Source organism: Nycticebus coucang, chromosome 3 (assembly GCF_027406575.1).
Source record: "Nycticebus coucang isolate mNycCou1 chromosome 3, mNycCou1.pri, whole genome shotgun sequence".
In the NCBI taxonomy this organism is placed as follows: Eukaryota; Metazoa; Chordata; class Mammalia; order Primates; family Lorisidae; genus Nycticebus; species Nycticebus coucang.
This window is the reverse complement of record NC_069782.1, coordinates 29,310,917-29,332,803: the sequence shown is the minus strand read 5'-3', so window position 1 is coordinate 29,332,803 and position 21,887 is coordinate 29,310,917. Positions and strand designations below refer to the sequence as shown.

Here is a 21,887-nt window from a genome sequence, read left to right as displayed (position 1 = left end):
GCACATCAGCACATAAAAAGCACCCCCAAAATATAAGCTTCTCTGATAGATTGAAATTATTGAAATGATTTGTAAAAATCATTTTCAATTTAATTCAATTCAATTAATGAAAATTTATCCCTTTTTTAAAAGCTGGCAATAGGAAAGCCATGTTACGAGCCTTATGGACATTGAAGTCATTAAGGTCCCTGAAAATGGCTGTAACAAAAAAAAAAAAAAGAAAATTTATCCCTTTGTATTCTGAAACTCACTATGAGCCTCATGATAAAGGATTATTTTGATCTTTCAATCAGTCAGAGCAGCCTATATTTTGGGGGTGCTTTTTATGTGCTGATGTGTGATTTGTTAAATATTTTACAAATGTATTTTATTTAGTACTCACAAAACCATTATTTATGAGCCTTTATGAGCCTTTATGAAGGCTATGTTAACCAGTTTGATGTAAGAATTTTTTAATACTATGGTCAAGATGATAAGTGGAGTACTAGGATTTTTTTTAATGTAGCCTCTGTTCTCAACAAATTAATAGTCTACTAATAGTGACAAAGAAGCAATTTTAAACAATTGCTAGTGCAATTGTTAAACAATTTTAGTGCAAAATATGGTAGATGGCAAAGAGAGCTATAAAGTGTTTCAGGACAGTGCTTCTTAGACTATAATGTGCATGTTAATCATTTGGAGATTCTGGAGGGTATTTTGTTGTTTGTTTTTAAGAGATGGGGGTCTCACTCTTGCTCAGGCTGGTCTCAAACTCCTATGCTCACACAACCCACGCACCTCAGCCTCCTAAAGTGCTAGGATTACAGGCATGAGCCACCATGCCTCACTTGAAGATTCTGTTAAAATGCAGATGTCAATTCAGTAAGTCTGGAGTGAGACCTGGGATTCTGCATTTCTGATAAGCACCCAGGTTGTGCTGATGCTGCTGATCTGAGGTTTATATTTTGAGTGACAAAATGCTAGCTTATTAAAAGTATGGTATAAACAGGGCTATGTTTAGCTGGCACATATCAGCATATCTACGTGGTTTTGTTAAGGCCTGTATCTGTTCTGATTGGCCATTATCAATGGCAAACCTACTGTTAAATTTGTTGTTGAGTATCACAACATAAAAATTTGTTGTTGAGTATCAGAACATAAATATTTGTGTCAGTGCTCTGGGTAGCTGTGGTGAAGAGCTGTTCTATATGACTTTAAAGTGAGTGGGATGCAGAGTAAGTGGTGTTTAAGAATGACCCTGTAAAATGAGTGAGATTTTACTCATTTCCACTTGCTTGTCTAGTGCATTCCTTCTGTCCTTCCCAAACCCTACTGTCACTGTGAATTTAGAGTACAAAGTATCTTCCTATGACTGCTGTCTAAAACAGCTCCTCCTACTAATCTTGGAGAAGAGACAAATTCTTTGGAAGATTTATGTCTCATTGCTTGTTCCCAGGTTCTCAGAGCTCCATTGCTATTGTCATTTCTGGTTTTGAAATGAAATTAGTCAGTAAAAAAAAACTGCAGTGACTTCCTCTATCTTAGAAGCAAAATCCAACCAATGTGTGTGTTCTGTTGAATTGGCTACCAACTTTTAATCAGAGGGCTTCACATACAAATCTAAATGCCAGGCTTGAAGATGTCAAATCTATTAGGAGTAGAGTATAAATCTCTTAATGCAATAATTAAGTGAAATGAACGCTATGTTACCCAGTTTGATGTAAGCATTCCAAATTGTATGTAAAATCAGCACGTTGTACCCCATAAATGTATTAATGTTCACAGTTATTATTTAATTAAAAAATTTACTAAGAAAAAAATAAAATTTGTTAAAACTAAAAAGAAAAGAAAAATCAGGAAATCCAGATGGGTGGGTCCCAAATTCCTACTTGGTAGTAATCAGCTGGAGCAATATAACCTTTGGGTTCTGCAAGTCCCCACGCTATAGGCAAACTCCCATTATCTCCAGCACCTGACCCACTTCATTCTCTTATATAACTCAGGGGCCTATGTAAGCATTTGCATTTGTGAACCTAAAGCCCAGGAGTCATTTTGATTTAGGAGAAATAATCCTTTATCATTAATGATACATAACTAGAATAGAAAGTAGCTTCAGAAAACAAAGGGATAAATTTTCATCCGGGAAAATTAATCTCACTACAACAATCAGACCAAATTTAAAGCTGCACTGTCATTGAACTTGGATGGGTAGGTGCCAATGAAGGAAATAGGAGAAGAAGATTGGAAGAAGATAATTTCAAGCTTGTAAGCTTTTGCTTTCTTGGTTTGCAATCTTTGTTTTTCTGCATCGGTTCAGTATTCAGTTCCAATAGTTCATTTCTTCCCTTTCCTCCTGTGGAAGTGAAAGAAAATCTGATTCAGGAGAAGAAAAGGGATAAAGGAATCAATACTCCATTTCATGAATGAGATGTTGCTAAGAGCTACACCAGCAACTTTATGAACAAGTAGAGAATTCACATGAAATAAAAAAAAAAAAAACAGAAACAAAGTGTGTGACTTTTCTTAGCCTCGGTTCTCCAGAATTTTATAACCAGCTCAGTAAAACCTGAGTAAATGGTGAAGGTTTCCTATGCCTCCTTTATTCCTCATAAACATTCACAAAATAAAAGACAGAGAGAGATGAAAGAAAATATGTTTTGAGTCATTTTAAAAGCATTTTCAGTTTGTTAATAATAGACACATTTTTAAATCAAGTCTGTATTTACTCACTTAAAATGTAATAATCTATTTTAGACTTTTTTCCATTCATATTTAAATCTGACAAATGACATTGACCCCAAGGAAAAAAAGAGGAGGGGCACTAATTTCCTTTCTTAAAATGCAAAAAAATTATGACTTTTAAAAAAGTTTTATAATAGATGATCATTCCCCAGCGTAACTGTTTGACAATTTGGAAAACCAAGGGGCTACTAGAGAAAGAACTATTGCAGGTTTAAGAACTTCTCAAACCATGGTTCCAAAATGAATAGACCCCTACCCCACTATTTAACTAGACAACTGATGTGCTGGAAGAATCTGACTTGTTTAGAACTAAGAAGGTAACATAGTACCTGGGCCCATATCTAGCCCCATTTCAAATCAAGAGTCATAAAGTTGCTCAACGTGAGGACAGAACATAGGAGTCTAGAGGCCTCAGTCCCCCAAATGTGTCTGGCTCTGCCCTGCTTGCTGGAAATGAACATATTACCTCCTTATCTAGGCTAGAGGTAATAAAAAAAATACATTGCAAAGTTGTAAAGATCAAGGTGAGGGATCATAGATGGAAACATCTGTATGCTGTGAAGTGCAATGCAAAGGCAAGACATCAGGGTTGTTTGATAGTCTAGATACAATTCCAGCAGAATGATCTCAAGAAAAGAATTGTTAACAAAAGTTCAGCATTTGCCCCCCAAGGCCACATCTTAAGAATGAGAACAAGTGATTTGAGGAAAAGGAAAGAGAAGTTTATTAATTTCCAGCAAACTCACATTTTAAAGTACCATCACCCTACCTATAAGCAAAAATATAGAGCTTTTAAAAGGAGTTTTCAGCTTAGGGCTATTGCTAGTTAACTATAGTTGATGGTCCTGATTGACCCCATGTTCTCGGAAGACAGTCTCATGACCTCTGCTTAGACAATTCCATACAGCTATCTCCTGTGGCACAAAGAACAAAGGACATTCCCCCTACCCCTCTGATCACTGGCCTCAGGCAGGAATGCATGTTTTAATTCTCAAGAAGAGTGGGGGTGGTCTAAAAGAGACAGTTTGTAAGACATTTTACCCCTTTTCAGGCCATTCCCTCTGCTGCAGAATCAGCCTTACTCTCCCCTAAACCAGAGAGGGGTGGTGCTTAAGCACCACCTTCCTCATCACCTTAATGCTGTCTCTGCATCATGAGATGGTTGTGACACTGGAGCCAGAGGCTGAGATTTTAATCTTGGCACCTCCATGTACAAACAGCTGACCCTGGCCAAGTTCCTAACCTTTTCATTTCTTTGTTTTCTCACTTGTAAAATGGGCACAATTAAAAAAAAAAACCTAGCATATAGAGTTGAGCTAACATAAGTAAAACATTTAGAATAATGCATGGGACATTGTGAATTCTACATTATGTCCTATTCATTAAAAAAAAAAAATTGTTTCTAACATCCATGGAACAACATCCTAATATGAATTTCTTAGTAGTTGGTTACACAGGTATTTCTATTGCTGGCTTACTCATCCCTGCCACTCTAACACTTACTAGCTCAAATACTGATCTTCTGGTATTGCTAGCACTCTTACCAAAAGTTCATCCAAAAAAGATGCTCAATGAGTGGGCAATAGAATTTAGCATTAAATATCACTTAATTAAGCATTAAATAAAGGAGTACCATATGGAAGATAAAATTCAGTGCTATTCAAAATCCCAGTCTTTGAGGGTTCTTAGGCTCACTCCAGGGGGCCAAGATGGAGGGAACTTTTCTAGTTTAGCATCAACAATGATGCTTATTGTGGTTCCCTGTGTGGCATAGGGCTCTCCCCTTCTTTTACCTTTATCTTTCCCAACACACTCTCAACTGTGTGCCTGTTGCCTGGATTCCTCTGACCCCTACCCCAGACCTACTTCTGCTTTAGAAGATCTTTTTTTGACTCCCATTGGCCATTTCTTGGTCTCCAATTAACTGACAAGACACCCTTCTTTTTTCATTCCTTGACATGGCTTAGGTCATATGGCACCAACATACTTATGTTGTTATGAATAAGTTGTCAGCTTCTTGTGTGCTTCTGATGTTGTGTCACTGTACATTGATTACATGCCTATTATATACAAGGTGCTAAATAATGTTTATCTACAAAAGCAGCTTACAACATATAAGACATTTAAGTCATTTTCTCATGTATAAAAAGACATAATTTTTAAAGTATAATTGTATCTTATAGAAGCACAAATGGAAGAGCAATTGTATTTTCCTCTCTTGTCTTTCCCCTACAGTTGCAGGAAGATGAGTCCCAATGGAGAGAAAGAGCACCCAAACACCATATTGAAGAAGAAAAAGGCTTTCATGTCAGCCAGTGGAGCTTACAGCATAGAAGAATTCAAAATGTCCACGCTCCCCAACTGGCTTGGTCTTTCCCTTTTTATCTCCAGTCAAAAAGTTCTAACCAACCCGTACCTTTCTCATTAGTCAGTTTGAATCAAATGGGAGATGCTGTTCCAGTCACTACAGGACTACAAGTTTTCACAGAAGTGTAAATTTCCAGATCCCAGGAGGTTAAGTCTACAAATTCCTAAGAACAGTCACCATGGAGAGGACCCTGTGGGTGTATCCTTGGGGTCTCCTTGAGAAGACCTCTGTACTCTTAGACCTCACCCTTCCTGGGTACCACCACTTTCTGGTTCTTTATCCTCCTTTATTTTACCTTATTAAATGTATAAGCCCTGGCACGTTTTTGTTTGGTTTTGTTTTGTTTTCTTTCTTTCTTTTTTTTTTTTTTTTTTTGAGACAGAGTCTCACTATGTCACCCTTGGTAGAGTGCTATGGCGTCACACTTCACAGCAACCTCAAACTCTTGGGTTTAGGCAATTCTCTTGCCTCAGCCTCCCTAGTAGCTAGGACTCCTGGCACTCGCCACAGTGCCCAGCTATTTTTTGTTGCAGTTGTCATTGTTGTTTAGCTGGTCCAGGCTGGTTTCAAACCTGCCAGCCTTGGTGCATGTGGCCAGCACATTAACCACCGTATTACAGGTGCGGAGCCAGGTTTTGTTTTGTTTTCTTTTTTTTTTATTTTTTTTTAATTGTTGGGGATTCATTGAGGGTACAATAAGCCAGGTTACACTGATTGCAATTGTTAGGTAAAGTCCCTCTTGCAATCATGTCTTGTCCCCCATAAAGAGTGACACACAACAAGGCCCCACCCCCTTCCCTACTTCCCTCTTTCTGTTTCCCCCCCCATAACGATAATTGTCATTAATTGTCCTCATATCAAAATTGAGTACATAGGATTCATGCTTCTCCATTCTTGTGATGCTTTACTAAGAATAATGTCTTCCACGTCCATCCAGGTTAATACGAAGGATGTAAAGTCTCCATTTTTTTTAATGGCTGAATAGTATTCCATGGTATACATATACCACAGCTTGTTAATCCATTCCTGGGTTGGTGGGCATTTAGGCTGTTTCCACATTTTGGCAACGGTAAATTGAGCTGCAATAAACAGTCTAGTACAAGTGTCCTTATGATAAAAGGATTTTTTTCCTTCTGGGTAGATGCCCAGTAATGGGATTGCAGGATCAACTGGGAGGTCTAGCTTGCGTGCTTTGAGGTTTCTCCATACTTCCTTCCAAAAAGGTTGTACTAGTTTGCAGTCCCACCAGCAGTGTAAAAGTGATCCCTTCTCTCCACATCCACGCCAGCATCTGCAGTTTTGAGATTTTGTGATGTGGGCCATTCTCACTGGGGTTAGATGATATCTCAGGGTTGTTTTGATTTGCATTTGTCTAATATATAGAGATGATGAACATTTTTTCATGTGTTTGTTAGCCATTCATCTGTCGTCTTTAGAGAAAGTTCTATTCATGTCTCTTGCCCATTGATATAAGGGATTGTTGGCTTTTTTCATGTGGATTAATTTGAGTTCTCTATAGATCCTAGTTATCAAGCTTTTGTCTGATTGAAAATATGCAAATATCCTTTCCCATTGTGTAGGTTGTCTCTTTGCTTTGGTTATTGTCTCCTTAGCTGTACAGAAGTTTTTCAGTTTAATGAAGTCCCATTTGTTTATTTTTGTGGTTGTTGCAATCGCCATGGCAGTCTTCTTCATGAAGTCTTTCCCCAGGCCAATATCTTCCAGTGTTTTTCCTATGCTTTCTTGGAGGATTTTTATTGTTTCATGCCTTAAGTTTAAGTCCTTTATCCATCTTGAATCAATTTTTGTGAGTGGGGAAAGGTGTGGGTCCAGTTTCAGTCTTTTACATGTAGACATCCAGTTCTCCCAACACCATTTATTGAATAGGGAGTCTTTCCCCCAAGGTATGTTCTTGTTTGGTTTCTCAAACATTAGGTGGTTGTAAAATGTTAGTTTCACTTCTTGGTTTTCAATTCAATTCCAAGTGTCTATGTCTCTGTTTTTGTGCCAGTACCATGCTGTCTTGAGCACTATGGCTTTGTAGTACAGACTAAAATCTGGTATGCTGATGCCCCCAGCTTTATTTTTGTTACAGAGAACTGCCTTAGCTATACGGGGTTTTTTCCGGTTCCATACAAAACGCAGAATTATTTTTTCCAAATCTTGAAAGTACGATGTTGGTATTTTGATAGGAATGGCATTGAATAGGTAGATTGCTTTGGGAAGTATAGACATTTTAACAATGTTGATTCTTCCCATCCATGAGCATGGTATGTTCTTCCATTTGTTAATATCCTCTATTTCCTTTCTGAGGATTTCATAGTTTTCTTTATAGAGGTCCTTCACCTCCTTTGTTAGGTATACTCCTAGGTATTTCATTTTCTTTGAAACTATGGTGAAGGGAGTTGTGTCCTTTATTAGCTTCTCATCTTGACTGTTATTGGTGTACACAAAGGCTACTGACTTGTGGACATTGATTTTATATCCTGAAACATTACTGTATTTTTTGATGACTTCTAGGAGTCTTGTGGTTGAGTCTTTGGGGTTCTCTAAGTATAAGATCATGTCATCAGCAAAGAGGGAGAGTTTGACCTCCTCTGCTCCCATTTGGATTCCCTTTATTTCCTCGTCTTGCCTAATTGTATTGGCTAGAACTTCCGGCACTACGTTGAATAGTAAAGGTGACAGAGGACAACCTTGTCTGGTTCCAGTTCTAAGAGGAAAAGCTTTCAGTTTTACTCCATTCAGTAAAATATTGGCTGTGGGTTTGTCATAGATAGTTTCAATCAGTTTTAGAAATGTGCCACATATGCCTATACTCTTCAGTGTTCTAATTAGAAAAGGATGCTGGATTTTATTAAATGCTTTTTCTGCATCTATTGAGAGGATCATGTGATCTTTATTTTTGCATCTGTTAATATGGTGGATAACGTTTATAGACTTGCGTATGTTAAACCAGCCTTGCATCCCTGGGATGAAGCCTACTTGATCATGATGAATGACTTTTTTGATGATAAGCTGTAATCTATTGGCTAGGATTTTGTTAAGAATTTTTGCGTCTATGTTCATTAGTGAGATTGGTCTGAAATTCTCCTTTTTGTTTGGGTCTTTTCCTGGTTTTGGTATCAGGGTGATGTTTGCTTCATAGAATGTGTTGGGGAAGATTCCTTCTTCCTCAATTTTTTGGAATAATTTCTGCAGTACAGGAATAAGCTCTTCCTTGAAGGTTTGATAGAATTCTGGAGTGAAGCCATCTGGACCAGGGCATTTTTTGGTTGGAAGATTTTTTATTGTTTCTTTGATCTCAGTGCTTGAAATTGGTCTGTTCAGGAGCTCTATTTCTTCCTGGCTGAGTCTAGGGAGAGGGTGTGATTCCAAATATTGATCCATTTCCTTCACATTGTCAAATTTCTGGGCATAGAGTTTCTGGTAGTATTCAGAGATGATCTCTTGTATCGCTGTGGGATCAGTTGTTATTTCCCCTTTATCATTTCTGATTGAGGTTACTAGAGATTTTACTTTTCTATTCCTCGTTAGTCTGGCCAATGGTTTATCTATTTTATTTATTTTTTCAAAAAACCAACTCCTTCTTTCATTAATTTTCTGAATGATTCTTTTGTTTTCAATTTCATTGATCTCTGATTTCATTTTGGATATTTCTTTTCTTCTACTGAGTTTAGGCTTAGATTGTTCTTCTTTTTCCAATTCCATAAGATCTCTTGTGAGATTGTTGATGCGCTCTCTTTCTGTTTTTCGAATGTAGGCATCTAAAGCAATGAATTTTCCTCTCAAAAATGCTTTTGCAGTATCCCACAGGTTTTGGTAGCTTGTGTCTTCATTGTTGTTATGCTCAAGGAAGTTAATGATTTCCTGTTTTATTTTTCCTTCACCCATCTGTTATTCAACAGAAGATGGTTTAGTTTCCATGCCTTTGGATGGGGTTGAGCATTTGTGTTACAGTTGAGTTCCACCTTTAGTGCCTTAAGGTCTGAGAAGATACAAGGTAAAATTTCAATTCTTTTGATTCTGTTGATATGTGTTTTGTGTCCCAGGATATGATCAATTTTGGAGAATGTTCCATGGGGTGATGAGAAGAATGTATGTTCTTTATCTTTGGGATGGAGTGTTCTATATGCGTCTATCAAGCACAGTTGTTCTAGGGTCTCATTTAAGTCTCTTATATCCTTGTTTAATTTCTGTTTAGAGGATCTGTCCAGCTCTGTAAGAGGAGTGTTAAGGTCCCCTGTTATGGGCGGCGCCTGTGGCTCAAGGAGTAGGGCGCCGGTCCCATATGCCGGAGGCGGCGGGTTCAAACCCAGCTCCGGCCAAAAAAAAAAAAAAAAAAAAAAAAGTCCCCTGTTATTATGGTATTATCAGATATCATACTGCTCCGACTGAGTAAGGTCTGTTTCAAGAATCTGGGAGCATTTAAATTGGGTGCATAGATATTTAGAATTGAAATGTCTTCTTGTTGTATTTTTCCCTCGACCAATATAAAGTGACCATCTTTGTCTTTTTTGACTTTAGTTGCTTTAAATCCACATGTATCTGAAAATAAGATTGCAACTCCTCTTTTCTTCTGAATTCCATTTGCCTGAAAAATTGTCTTCCAACCCTTGACTCGGAGCTTTAATTTGTCTTTTGAAGCCAGGTGTGTTTCTTGCAGACAGCAGATGGATAGCTTCTGTTTTTTAATCCAGTCAACCAATCTATGTCTCTTCAGTGGGGAATTCAAGCCATTAACATTTATTGAGATAATGGATAATTGTGGTAGTATTCTATTCGTCTTATTTTGTGAGAGTCCTTTGCTTAGTTTTATCTTTTGCATCAGTGTGGAGGTTTGGTTCTGTCCTTTAACTTCTGAGTTCTTAATTTGCTGCTGATCCATTGTGGTGGTCAGTGTGCAGAACAGGTTGAAGTATTCCCTGTAGAGCTGGTCTTGTTGTGGCGAATTTCCTCAATGTTTGTATATCCATAAATGATTTGATTTCTCCATCAATTTTGAAGCTTAGCTTAGCATGGTACAGAATTCTGGGCTGGAAATTGTTCTGTTTAAGTAGATGAAAGGTATATTACCATTGTCTTCTTGCTTGGAAAGTTTCATTAGAGAAGTCTGCGGTAACTCTGATGGATTTGCCCCTGTAGGTCAACTGGCGCTTACTCCTGGCAGCTTGCAGAATCTTTTCTTTTGTCTTGACTTTGGACAGGTTCATCACAATGTGTCTTGCAGAAGCTCGGTTAGAGTTGAGGCGACCTGAGGTCCGATAGCCCTCTGAAAGCAGTGTGTCAGAATCTTTGGTGATATTTGGGAAATTTTCTTTAATAATATTCTCTAGTATGGCTTCCATTCCTCTGGGGCATTCTTCTTCCCCTTCTGGAATTCCTATAACTCGTATGTTGGAACGCTTCATAAAGTCCCATAATTCTGACAGTGAACGTTCTGCTTTCTCTCTCTTCTTTTCTGCCTCTTTTACTATCTGAGTTATCTCAAAAACTTTGTCTTCTACCTCTGAAATTCTTTCTTCTGCATGGTCTAACCTGTTGCTGATACTTTCTATTGCATCTTTTAGTTCCCTGATTGACTGTTTCATTTCCTTCAGCTCTGCTATATCCTTTTCATATTCTTCATATCGTTCATCTCTTATTTGATTCTGTTTTTGGATTTCCTTTTGGTTATTTTCCACTTTATTAGCAGTTTCCTTCATTGTTTCCATCATTTCTTTCATTGTTTTCAACATGTGTATTCTAAATTCCCTTTCTATCATTCCTAACATTTCTGTATAGGTGGAATCCTCTGCAGTAGCTACCTCATGGTCCCTTGGCGGAGTTGTTCTGGACTGGTTCTTCATGTTGCCTGGAGTTTTCTGCTGATTCTTCCTCATGGGTGATTTCTTTTATCTGTTTCCTTGCCCTAATTTTCCTTTCACTTCCTCTTGCTCTTTAAGTTCTCGTGCCTGTGGAAGTTGCGGGTGGGTTTAGACGGTTTGAACACACGCGACCACTTGCCGGTTTTCCACTGTTTTAGTCCTCCTCTTGGGGTCCAGAAGTCCCTCGCTGACTCCCTGTATCCTCTCAGGGGTGATGATAGGCAGATCCCACCAGCCGGAGATGCCTGGAGTCCTATATCCCCAGACTCACGGTGCCCAGATGCAAGGAAGCTGTTACTCGGCTGCCATCTTGCTCCGCCTCCCAGGTTTTGTTTTCTTTAGCCAGATAATCAGTATCAACTTGACATGTTTTACTATATCTACTTTTTTTGGTTATTTATCAATGACTACCTCCAACTTCCAGAATGTAAATTCCTTGTGAACAGAAGCTTTGTCTACCTTGTTCACTGCTGTGTTTCTAGCACTTAGAATACCAATTGGCATAAAGAAGTCCATAAATAAACATTCACTGGAGCAAGGCCTTCCAAAAGAAGACTGACATTTGACTTGGGCTTTAACTAATAAGAAGGATCTCAAAAAGAATGTTCTAGAAGAAGAAATAGGTTTTTAAGTATAATACAAGTGAAATAACAAAGTGACTGTAAGATGGGAAATAAAGAATATTATGGGAGTGAGGAGGAACCACCCCTTTCTCCTGAAAATTGCTGAAACATCAATTTACAATTAAGGCAGATTAATAACAGGAAGAGGTTTATTTACCAAGGGAGTAAGTACCCAATATCCCCCGGGCCCATATATTTGTAAACCCTGCTTTTAGATGGGTGGGGGAGATAAGGAATATAGGTGATTCTATTTAGACTCAACAAATGGTTGCTAGGGAGGACAAATGGAGAGGGAAACAAGATTGATTTGTAAATGATTCTCCTTACAAATTAAATTAACCTCAAGAGACAAGTATTATGTTCAAAATGATGTTGGCCAGGTCTGGCTCCATTCTTGGTTTTCCTTCCTGCAATAGAGTGAGATAAGGGGAAGGTAAGGGAAGTCATTTTTTTTGTTTGTTTGTTTGGTTGGTTGGCTTTTTTTTGACAGGTCCATCTGTTACACAGATAGAGGGAAAGCCTCTTCCAAGGACCTGTTGATCTATCTCTAAGGGCCTTTAATTCAAATTACTCTTTAAAGCAAGGATTCATATTTTGGGATGAAATTTACAGTGCTCCTTCAATATGGTGGAATTTAACTCTTTAATTTTATAAAAGAAAATAATTTTGCATCAAGAGTATTATATTTTAGGAGGTGGAGAAAGATGGCGGCCAAGTAACAGCTTCCTTGCATTTGGGCATCGTGAGTATGGGGAGATAGGACTCCAGGCATCTCTGGCTGGTGGGATCTGCCTATCATCACCCCTCTGAGGATACAGGGAGTCAGCAAGAGACTTCTGGACCCCAAGAGGAGGACTAAAACAGTGGAAAAATGGCAAGTGGTCGCATGTGTTCAATCTGTCTAAACCCTCCCACAACTGTAAGTTCAGTAGCAGCGAGACTGCAAACCAGAAAGGCCTTACCTATGAACTGTTTTGGTGTCTTTGGACTTGGCACTCAGTTGAACTGCCTTGGGGAGAGCCTGAGCAGGACTGCGGAGAACTTTGCTGGTTGTCTAGGGCCCCAGTCTGAACCACTGAGCCAGACGGAGCTAATATTGTTTGGCTGTGGGTCACAGGGAGCCATTGTGAGCGATCTGCCCCAGCAAGCTCCGCCCTCAGGGTTGTAGCGCTAGAATCGGGTGGGAGCTGGTAACCCAGCGACCAAGTAGCCTAAGGGTGGGGTCTGAGCCACCTTGCAGCCCTAACCCTCAGGGGCAGAGTGAGACCGGTTTTAGCACACTGGGTAAGTGGATAGCCACTTCAGCAGTGATTCCAGCGAGAAGCACTTTCCTGGGAAAGCTTCTGCTCAGCAAGTTTACAAGTTCAAAGTGCCTTTTAAGTGGGCTGAAGAGAGATTTAGGGTGTCTACCTGCTGGGGTATGAGAAATCAGCAGCCTCCAGTCATATCAGACCTATGATTAACATCTCATACCCCAGAAGACCACGTGTTGCCCAGACAATATTCAATAACATATACATACTGCTTTGTTTTTGGTGGGTTTTTTTTGGTTTGGTTGTTCTTTTGTTTATTTTGATGTTGTTTTGTTTTTTAATTTCAACCTTTTCAATACAAATCCTTTTTCTTTCTCAATTTTTCTAGTTTAATTATAATTTCCCATTGCTGCCTTTTTCAATAATTAGAACTTCATTTTTGCAAGTGTTTCTACCACTATTACTTGGTTTTTCACCCAATTTTATCGCGTAAAGTTTTCTGTTTGCTTGTTTTGGTTTGATTTATAGCATTTTTGTCTTTCCTCTCTAATTGGTGGAGGTGGGGTACTGTGCCTGATCAGGTTAGAAAAGAGCTGCTGACCTCAAGGGAACCACACAACTGGGCACCCCCAGAAGGTGGGTTTTTTTTTAAGGTTGTATCAAAGTACCCTACTGTACACCTATATTGCTCAGTCTCCCTCTTTCTGTGCCTCTCTTCTTTTTGTCAATATTTCTTTTACCCACCCCCTCTCCTTTCTCTATTTTTCTTTTTTATCTTATCACTCGGTCCTCCTTTCTTTCATCCCTTTCTGGCTCTTCAACCTTCTCACCCTTCTACTCCTGTAACCCGTAGTCCACAGACATGAGAACTTAAAGAGAAAGAGGCAGTGAAAGGAAAATTAGGGCAAGGAAACAGATAAAAGAAATCACTCATGAGGAAGAATCAGCAGAAAGCTCCAGGCAACATGAAGAACCAGTCCAGAACAACCCCGCCAAGGGACTATGAGGTAGCTGCTGCAGATGATTCCACCTGTAAAGAAATGTTAGGAATGAAAGAAAGGGAATTTAGACTACACATGTTGAAAACAATGAAAGAAATGATGGAAACAATGAAGGAAACTGCTAATAAAGTGGAAAATAACCAAAGGGAAATCCAAAAACAGAATCAAATCAGAGATGAGCGATATGAAGAATATAAAAAGGATATAGAAGAGCTGAAGGAACTGAAACAGTCAATTAGGGAACTAAAAGATGCAATGGAAAGTGTCAGCAACAGGTTAGACCATGAAGAAGAAAGAATTTCAGAGGTAGAAGAAAAAGTTCTTGAGATAACACAGATAGTAAAAGAGGCAGAAAAGAAGAGAGAGAAAGCAGAACGTTCACTGTCAGAATTATGGGACTTTATGAAGCGTTCCAACATACGAGTTATAGGAATTCCAGAAGGGGAAGAAGAATGCCCCAGAGGAATGGAAGCCATACTAGAGAATATTATTAAAGAAAATTTCCCAAATATCACCAAAGATTCTGACACACTGCTTTCAGAGGAATATCGGAGCCCAGGTCACCTCAACTCTAACCGAGCTTCTCCAAGACACATTGTGATGAACCTGTCCAAAGTCAAGACAAAAGAAAAGATTCTGCAAGCTGCCAGGAGTAAGTGCCAGTTGACCTACAGGGGCAAATCCATCAGAGTGACGGCAGACTTCTCTAATGAAACTTTCCAAGCAAGAAGACAATGGTAATATACCTTTCATCTACTTAAACAGAACAATTTCCAGCACAGAATTCTGTACCCTGCTAAGCTAAGCTTCAAAATTGACGGAGAAATCAAATCATTTACGATATACAAACATTGAGGAAATTCGCCATAACAAGACCAGCTCTACAGGGAATACTTCAACCTGTTCTGCACACTGACCACCACAATGGATCAGCAGCAAAGTAAGATCTCAGAAATTAAAGGACAGAACCTAACCTCCACACTGATGCAAATGATAAAACTAAGCAATGGACTCTCACAAAATAAGACGAATAGAATGCTACCACAATTATCCATTATCTCAATAAATGTTAATGGCTTGAATTCCCCACTGAAGAGACATAGATTGGCTGACTGGATTAAAAAACACAAGCCATCCATTTGCTGTCTGCAAGAAACACACCTGGCTTCAAAAGACAAATTAAAGCTCCGAGTCAAGGGTTGGAAGACAATTTTTCAGGCAAATGGAATTCAGAAGAAAAGAGGAGTTGCAATCTTATTTTCAGATACATGTGGATTTAAAGCAACTAAAGTCAAAAAAGACAAAGATGGTCACTTTATCTTTGTCAAGGGAAAAATACAACAAGAAGACATTTCAATTCTAAATATCTATGCACCCAATTTAAATGCTCCCAGATTCTTGAAACAGACCTTACTTAGTCAGAGCAATATGATATCTGATAACACCATAATAACAGGGGACCTTAACACTCCTCTTACAGAGCTGGACAGATCCTCTAAACAGAAATTAAACAAGGATATAAGAGACTTAAATGAGACCCTAGAACAACTGTGCTTGATAGACGCATATAGAACACTCCATCCCAAAGATAAAGAACATACATTCTTCTCATCACCCCATGGAACATTCTCCAAAATTGATCATATCCTGGGACACAAAACACATATCAACAGAATCAAAAGAATTGAAATTTTACCTTGTATCTTCTCAGACCTTAAGGCACTAAAGGTGGAACTCAACTGTAACACAAATGCTCAACCCCATCCAAAGGCATGGAAACTAAACCATCTTCTGTTGAATAACAGATGGGTGAAGGAAAAATAAAACAGGAAATCATTAACTTCCTTGAGCATAACAACAATGAAGACACAAGCTACCAAAACCTGTGGGATACTGCAAAAGCATTTTTGAGAGGAAAATTCATTGCTTTAGATGCCTACATTCGAAAAACAGAAAGAGAGCGCATCAACAATCTCACAAGAGATCTTATGGAATTGGAAAAAGAAGAACAATCTAAGCCTAAACTCAGTAGAAGAAAAGAAATATCCAAAATGAAATCAGAGATCAATGAAATTGAAAACAAAAGAATCATTCAGAAAATTAATGAAAGAAGGAGTTGGTTTTTTGAAAAAATAAATAAAATAGATAAACCATTGGCCAGACTAACGAGGAATAGAAAAGTAAAATCTCTAGTAACCTCAATCAGAAATGATAAAGGGGAAATAACAACTGATCCCACAGCGATACAAGAGATCATCTCTGAATACTACCAGAAACTCTATGCCCAGAAATTTGACAATGTGAAGGAAATGGATCAATATTTGGAATCACACCCTCTCCCTAGACTCAGCCAGGAAGAAATAGAGCTCCTGAACAGACCAATTTCAAGCACTGAGATCAAAGAAACAATAAAAAATCTTCCAACCAAAAAATGCCCTGGTCCAGATGGCTTCACTCCAGAATTCTATCAAACCTTCAAGGAAGAGCTTATTCCTGTACTGCAGAAATTATTCCAAAAAATTGAGGAAGAAGGAATCTTCCCCAACACATTCTATGAAGCAAACATCACCCTGATACCAAAACCAGGAAAAGACCCAAACAAAAAGGAGAATTTCAGACCAATCTCACTAATGAACATAGACGCGAAAATTCTCAACAAAATCCTAGCCAATAGATTACAGCTTATTATCAAAAAAGTCATTCATCATGATCAAGTAGGCTTCATCCCAGGGATGCAAGGCTGGTTTAACATACACAAGTCTATAAGCGTTATCCACCATATTAACAGAGGCAAAAATAAAGATCACATGATCCTCTCAATAGATGCAGAAAAAGCATTTGATAAAATCCAGCATCCTTTTCTAATCAGAGCACTGAAGAGTATAGGCATATGTGGCACATTTCTAAAACTGATTGAAGCTATCTATGACAAACCCACAGCCAATATTTTACTGAATGGAGTAAAACTGAAAGCTTTTCCTCTTAGAACTGGAACCAGACAAGGTTGTCCTCTGTCACCTTTACTATTCAACGTAGTGCCGGAAGTTCTAGCCAATACAATTAGGCAAGACGAGGAAATAAAGGGAATCCAAATGGGAGCAGAGGAGGTCAAACACTCCCTCTTTGCTGATGACATCATCTTATACTTAGAGAACCCCAAAGACTCAACCACAAGACTCCTAGAAGTCATCAAAAAATACAGTAATGTTTCAGGATATAAAATCAATGTCCACAAGTCAGTAGCCTTTGTGTACACCAATAACAGTCAAGATGAGAAGCTAATAAAGGACACAACTCCCTTCTCCATAGTTTCAAAGAAAATGAAATACCTAGGAGTATAACTAACAAAGGAGGTGAAGGACCTCTATAAAGAAAACTATGAAATCCTCAGAAAGGAAATAGCAGAGGATATTAACATATGGAAGAACATACCATGCTCATGGATGGGAAGAATCAACATTGTTAAAATATCTATACTTCCCAAAGCCATCTACCTATCCAATGCCACTCCTATCAAAATACCAACATCGTACTTTCACGATTTGGAAAAAATGATTCTGCATTTGTATGGAACCGGAAAAAACCCCGTATAGCTAAGGCAGTTCTCTGTAACAAAAATAAGGCCTGGGGCATCAGCATACCAGATTTTAGTCTGTACTACAAAGCCATAGTTCTCAAGACAGCATGGTACTGGCACAAAAACAGAGACATAGACACTTGGAATCGAATTGAAAACCAAGAAGTGAAACTAACATTTTACAACCACCTAATGTTTGAGAAACCAAACAAGAACATACCTTGGGGGAAAGACTCCCTATTCAATAAATGGTGTTGGGAGAACTGGATGTCTACATGTAAAAGACTGAAACTGGACCCACACCTTTCCCCACTCACAAAAATTGATTCAAGATGGATAAAGGACTTAAACTTAAGGCATGAAACAATAAAAATCCTCCAAGAAAGCATAGGAAAAACACTGGAAGATATTGGCCTGGGGAAAGACTTCATGAAGAAGACTGCCATGGCGATTGCAACAACCACAAAAATAAACAAACGGGACTTCATTAAACTGAAAAACTTCTGTACAGCTAAGGAGACAATAACCAAAGCAAAGAGACAACCTACACAATGGGAAAGGATATTTGCATATTTTCAATCAGACAAAAGCTTAATAACTAGGATCTATAGAGAACTCAAATTAATCCACATGAAAAAAGCCAACAATCCCTTATATCAATGGGCAAGAGACATGAATAGAACTTTCTCTAAAGACGACAGATGAATGGCTAACAAACACATGAAAAAATGTTCATCATCTCTATATATTAGACAAATGCAAATCAAAACAACCCTGAGATATCATCTAACCCCAGTGAGAATGGCCCACATCACAAAATCTCAAAACTGCAGATGCTGGCGTGGATGTGGAGAGAAGGGAACACTTTTACACTGCTGGTGGGACTGCAAAGTAGTACAACCTTTCTGGAAGGAAGTATGGAGAAACCTCAAAGCATGCAAGCTAGACCTCCCATTCGATCCTGCAATTCCATTACTGGGCATCTACCCAGAAGGAAAAAAATCCTTTTATCATAAGGACACTTGTACTAGACTGTTTATTGCAGCTCAATTTACAATCGCCAAAATGTGGAAACAGCCTAAATGCCCACCAACCCAGGAATGGATTAACAAGCTGTGGTATATGTATACCATGGAATACTATTCAGCCATTAAAAAAAATGGAGACTTTACATCCTTCGTATTAACCTGGATGGACGTGGAAGACATTATTCTTAGTAAAGCATCACAAGAATGGAGAAGCATGAATCCTATGTACTCAATTTTGATATGAGGACAATTAATGACAATTATGGTTATGGGGGGGGAAGCAGAAATAGGGACGGAGGGAGGTGGGTGGGGCCTTGTTGTGTGTTACACTTTATGGGGGCAAGACATGATTGCAAGAGGGACTTTACCTAACAATTGCAATCAGTGTAACCTGGCTTATTGTACCCTCAATGAATCCCCAACAATAAAAAAAAAGAGTATTATATTTTAGCTGTTTCAATGGCATTTATTGGTCAATCCAAGTACCTGTAGAGTGATCCAAGTCCCAAATGGATAAACTGCAAAGTGAAAGATATATTTGTTAATATCATGGAGAAAGGATTGACTACAAAATGTAGATAAGATGATGAAGAAAAAGGGAAGGGAAAAGAATGAGGAGGGAGGGCAGAAGAAAGAAATCCACAGTCTTTGTCACAGTTGGGCTTAGTGTTTGTCATTATATTTTACGTAGGTGCTTCTAAGAGACACGTGTTTTCCATTTTCACCCACCTATTTAACAATACCACCTGTAATCGACTGTCATAGATTTTGATTCTTGGTGATAGTACAGTATTAGCAAAAACAGATGGGCAGATTCAGGAAGGCATTTTAGTTCCTGCTAACTTTTATTACAAAGAAAGAGGAGGCTTTGACATTATACCAACTTTCTATCATCTGTAGAAATCTCTTTAAAAATCAAGAAAAATCCAATAACCTCTTTAATATGAGTCATTAGTGGTTTGAATGAAAATCAAAAATTTTATTTTGTCTCTCCATTTCTAAATGTCTTTTACAAAATGTGGTCCCCTAATGGTAATTTTTTTGAATAATGTTTACAGATTTCTTTACTAGTATTTTTAAGTGGTTTGTATCTAACTATTCCTCTGACAATTTACTGGCTTGTAGGAAATGTTGCCTGACAAGCTGTTTCTAACTGCCCTGAGCAGGCTGCAACTTCATGACTCCCTCTTGTTTTAAGTCAGAGATAAGTCTTTCCCCAGTGAAAGAGCTCAGCACATTTTCCCCAAAATACGACCTTGGGAATAAATAGTATTTTGAACTAACAGCCCTTAGAGATCAACAGACTATGAAAGGGGCTTTCCTTCTGTCTGCATAAAACCAGGGAGATCCAGCCAACAGGATAATTGTCTTTCCTTCCATTTCCTTGCATCTCAATATATTGCAAGAAAGAAGATCAAGAATGCAACCAGGCCCGGCCCAAACCATTTTAAAGATACTATCTGTCTAAATGTAATTTCTAAAGAAAATCACAAGTCAATCTGTTTTCCCTCATCCATTCATTCTCTCAAGTATCTAAAGTATTTATTCATCCTCTCCAGTAACCATTTATCACCCCTAAACAAGATTATCTATATTCCTCATCTCCTCCCCTCTAAAATGAGGGTATACAGGGGTGGCTTCTGTGGCTCAGTGGGTAGGGCGCCAGTCCCATATACTGAGGGTGGCAGGTTCAAACCTGGCTCCAGCCGAACTGCAACAAAAACAAAAAAAAAAAAAATAGCTGGGCCTTGTGGCAGGCACCTGTAGTCCCAGCTACTTGGGAGGCTGAGGCAAGAGAATCGCCTAAGCCCAGGAGTTAGAGTTTGCTGTGAGCAGTGTGATGCATAGCACTCTACCGAGGATGATAAAGTGAGGCTCTGTCTCTACAAAAAAAAAAAAAGAAAGAAAGAAAGAAAATAAAAAAAATAATAATAAATAAAATGAGGATATATAAATGTCTGGACCCCATTAGGATACTAGGTAATCACTCTGTAATTCTGCTTGTTCACACAGTAAATGAATCTCTTTCTTCTATTAATCTGCTTTATTGATCTTTCCGCAAACCTTCAGGGGCAAAGGGAGAGTTTCCCCTCACCCCTACACTAGCAATATGGGTATAGCCCAAGTGAATTGGGCTATAGATACATAGCTGCCCAAGCTTTGTTTTAGTTCAGCTTTCAGCCATATCTTCCTAGTTAATTTTTTCGTATGAAATATAAATCTTGTCATGTCCCAAATGCCTTTAAATAGAAGTTTCCATAGTCCTCACTGAGGATGAGGGAAAGGATGATGAGTTGCATCAGAGCTTCCCCAAACAAAGAACCATGTTGAGGAACAATTTAATCCAAACTTACCAGGTCTTAACATTGAGAGTATATAACAAAATAATCTGGAATTCACAATCAACTAGAAATGTCTACATGACCTCTAAAACTCTAAGACAATAAAGGCCTTAAAGGAAGGGTGTGTTGCTCCTTAGCTGCCTTAGAAAACAGATTGATCTGACAGTTCCAGGAATTTGGAAATTGAGCTTACCAAGCAGCCATCCCCAGAGTATGCCAACCCACAACACCGCCTGCAATGGGTGATGTGGTTTAAACCAACTCTAAGAACATGTTCAGTGTTTAAAAAGAGCCCAAGGGGCCAAACAGAGAATGTGGTAAAAGGGCCCAGTGGCATACTTTTTTTTCTTTTGCATCATCCTCTCGAAATAAAAGTATATATATATATTTTTTTTTTTTTTTTTTTTCAAATGCAAGCTACAGTACAACCACTTCCATTCTTGCAACCCAGCCAGGTCTGGGATGAAAGTTAGTACTTCAGAAAAAGGATGGAACATAAGCATACAAACCATGGAGGAGAGAAAGGGCTGGATGATAAAAACCTTCAGTGCAGTCAAAACAAAAACTTGATCAAAGCATACACCTCCCAGTCTTGAAACACAGTATAAACACTTTATCGCAGGGAGCAGAAGATTCTAGAAGGAAGAATAAAAACAAAGGCATGGCCAAAAAGAAGAATGAGGGGTGAAATAATGACATTCTTCCAAGACCAAGGATGAAATTCATCCTAAAATAAAGAGCACAAAAGAAGATATCCACAAAACAGAAATATAAAATGACTACGACATGTTGGGCCAGAAAGCCAGTGTGACAATATTTTCTCATAAAATGATATACTATTTCATCACCATATGCTTTAGGAAAATCCAATATGTTTCTGACAGACTTCTAACATTTTTCCCCAAGATGGTTAAAGCCTTTGGGGATATGTCAAAGATACTTAGCACCCACTGCATTTTTCAATATTACACATTGGTAATTCTCCAGTTCATGAATTTTAATAATACCACTACAATTCAGTTTGCCAATCATTCTCCCAGCACTTGCTGATAAAAAACATGCAATATGGCTAACCTAACCAGTAAAAAAAAAGAGTAAAATCTCTAA

General features: G+C 38.4%; 1 non-coding gene across 1 annotated transcript; it reads left to right on the top strand.

Annotated features, from left to right (window-relative positions):
* Positions 1-96: 96 nt before the first annotated feature.
* Positions 97-206, top strand: LOC128582898 (small nucleolar RNA SNORA33). The gene has a single exon (XR_008379318.1). It is a non-coding gene; the product is annotated as a small nucleolar RNA SNORA33 (small nucleolar RNA).
* The last annotated feature ends 21,681 nt before the right edge of the window (positions 207-21,887 follow it).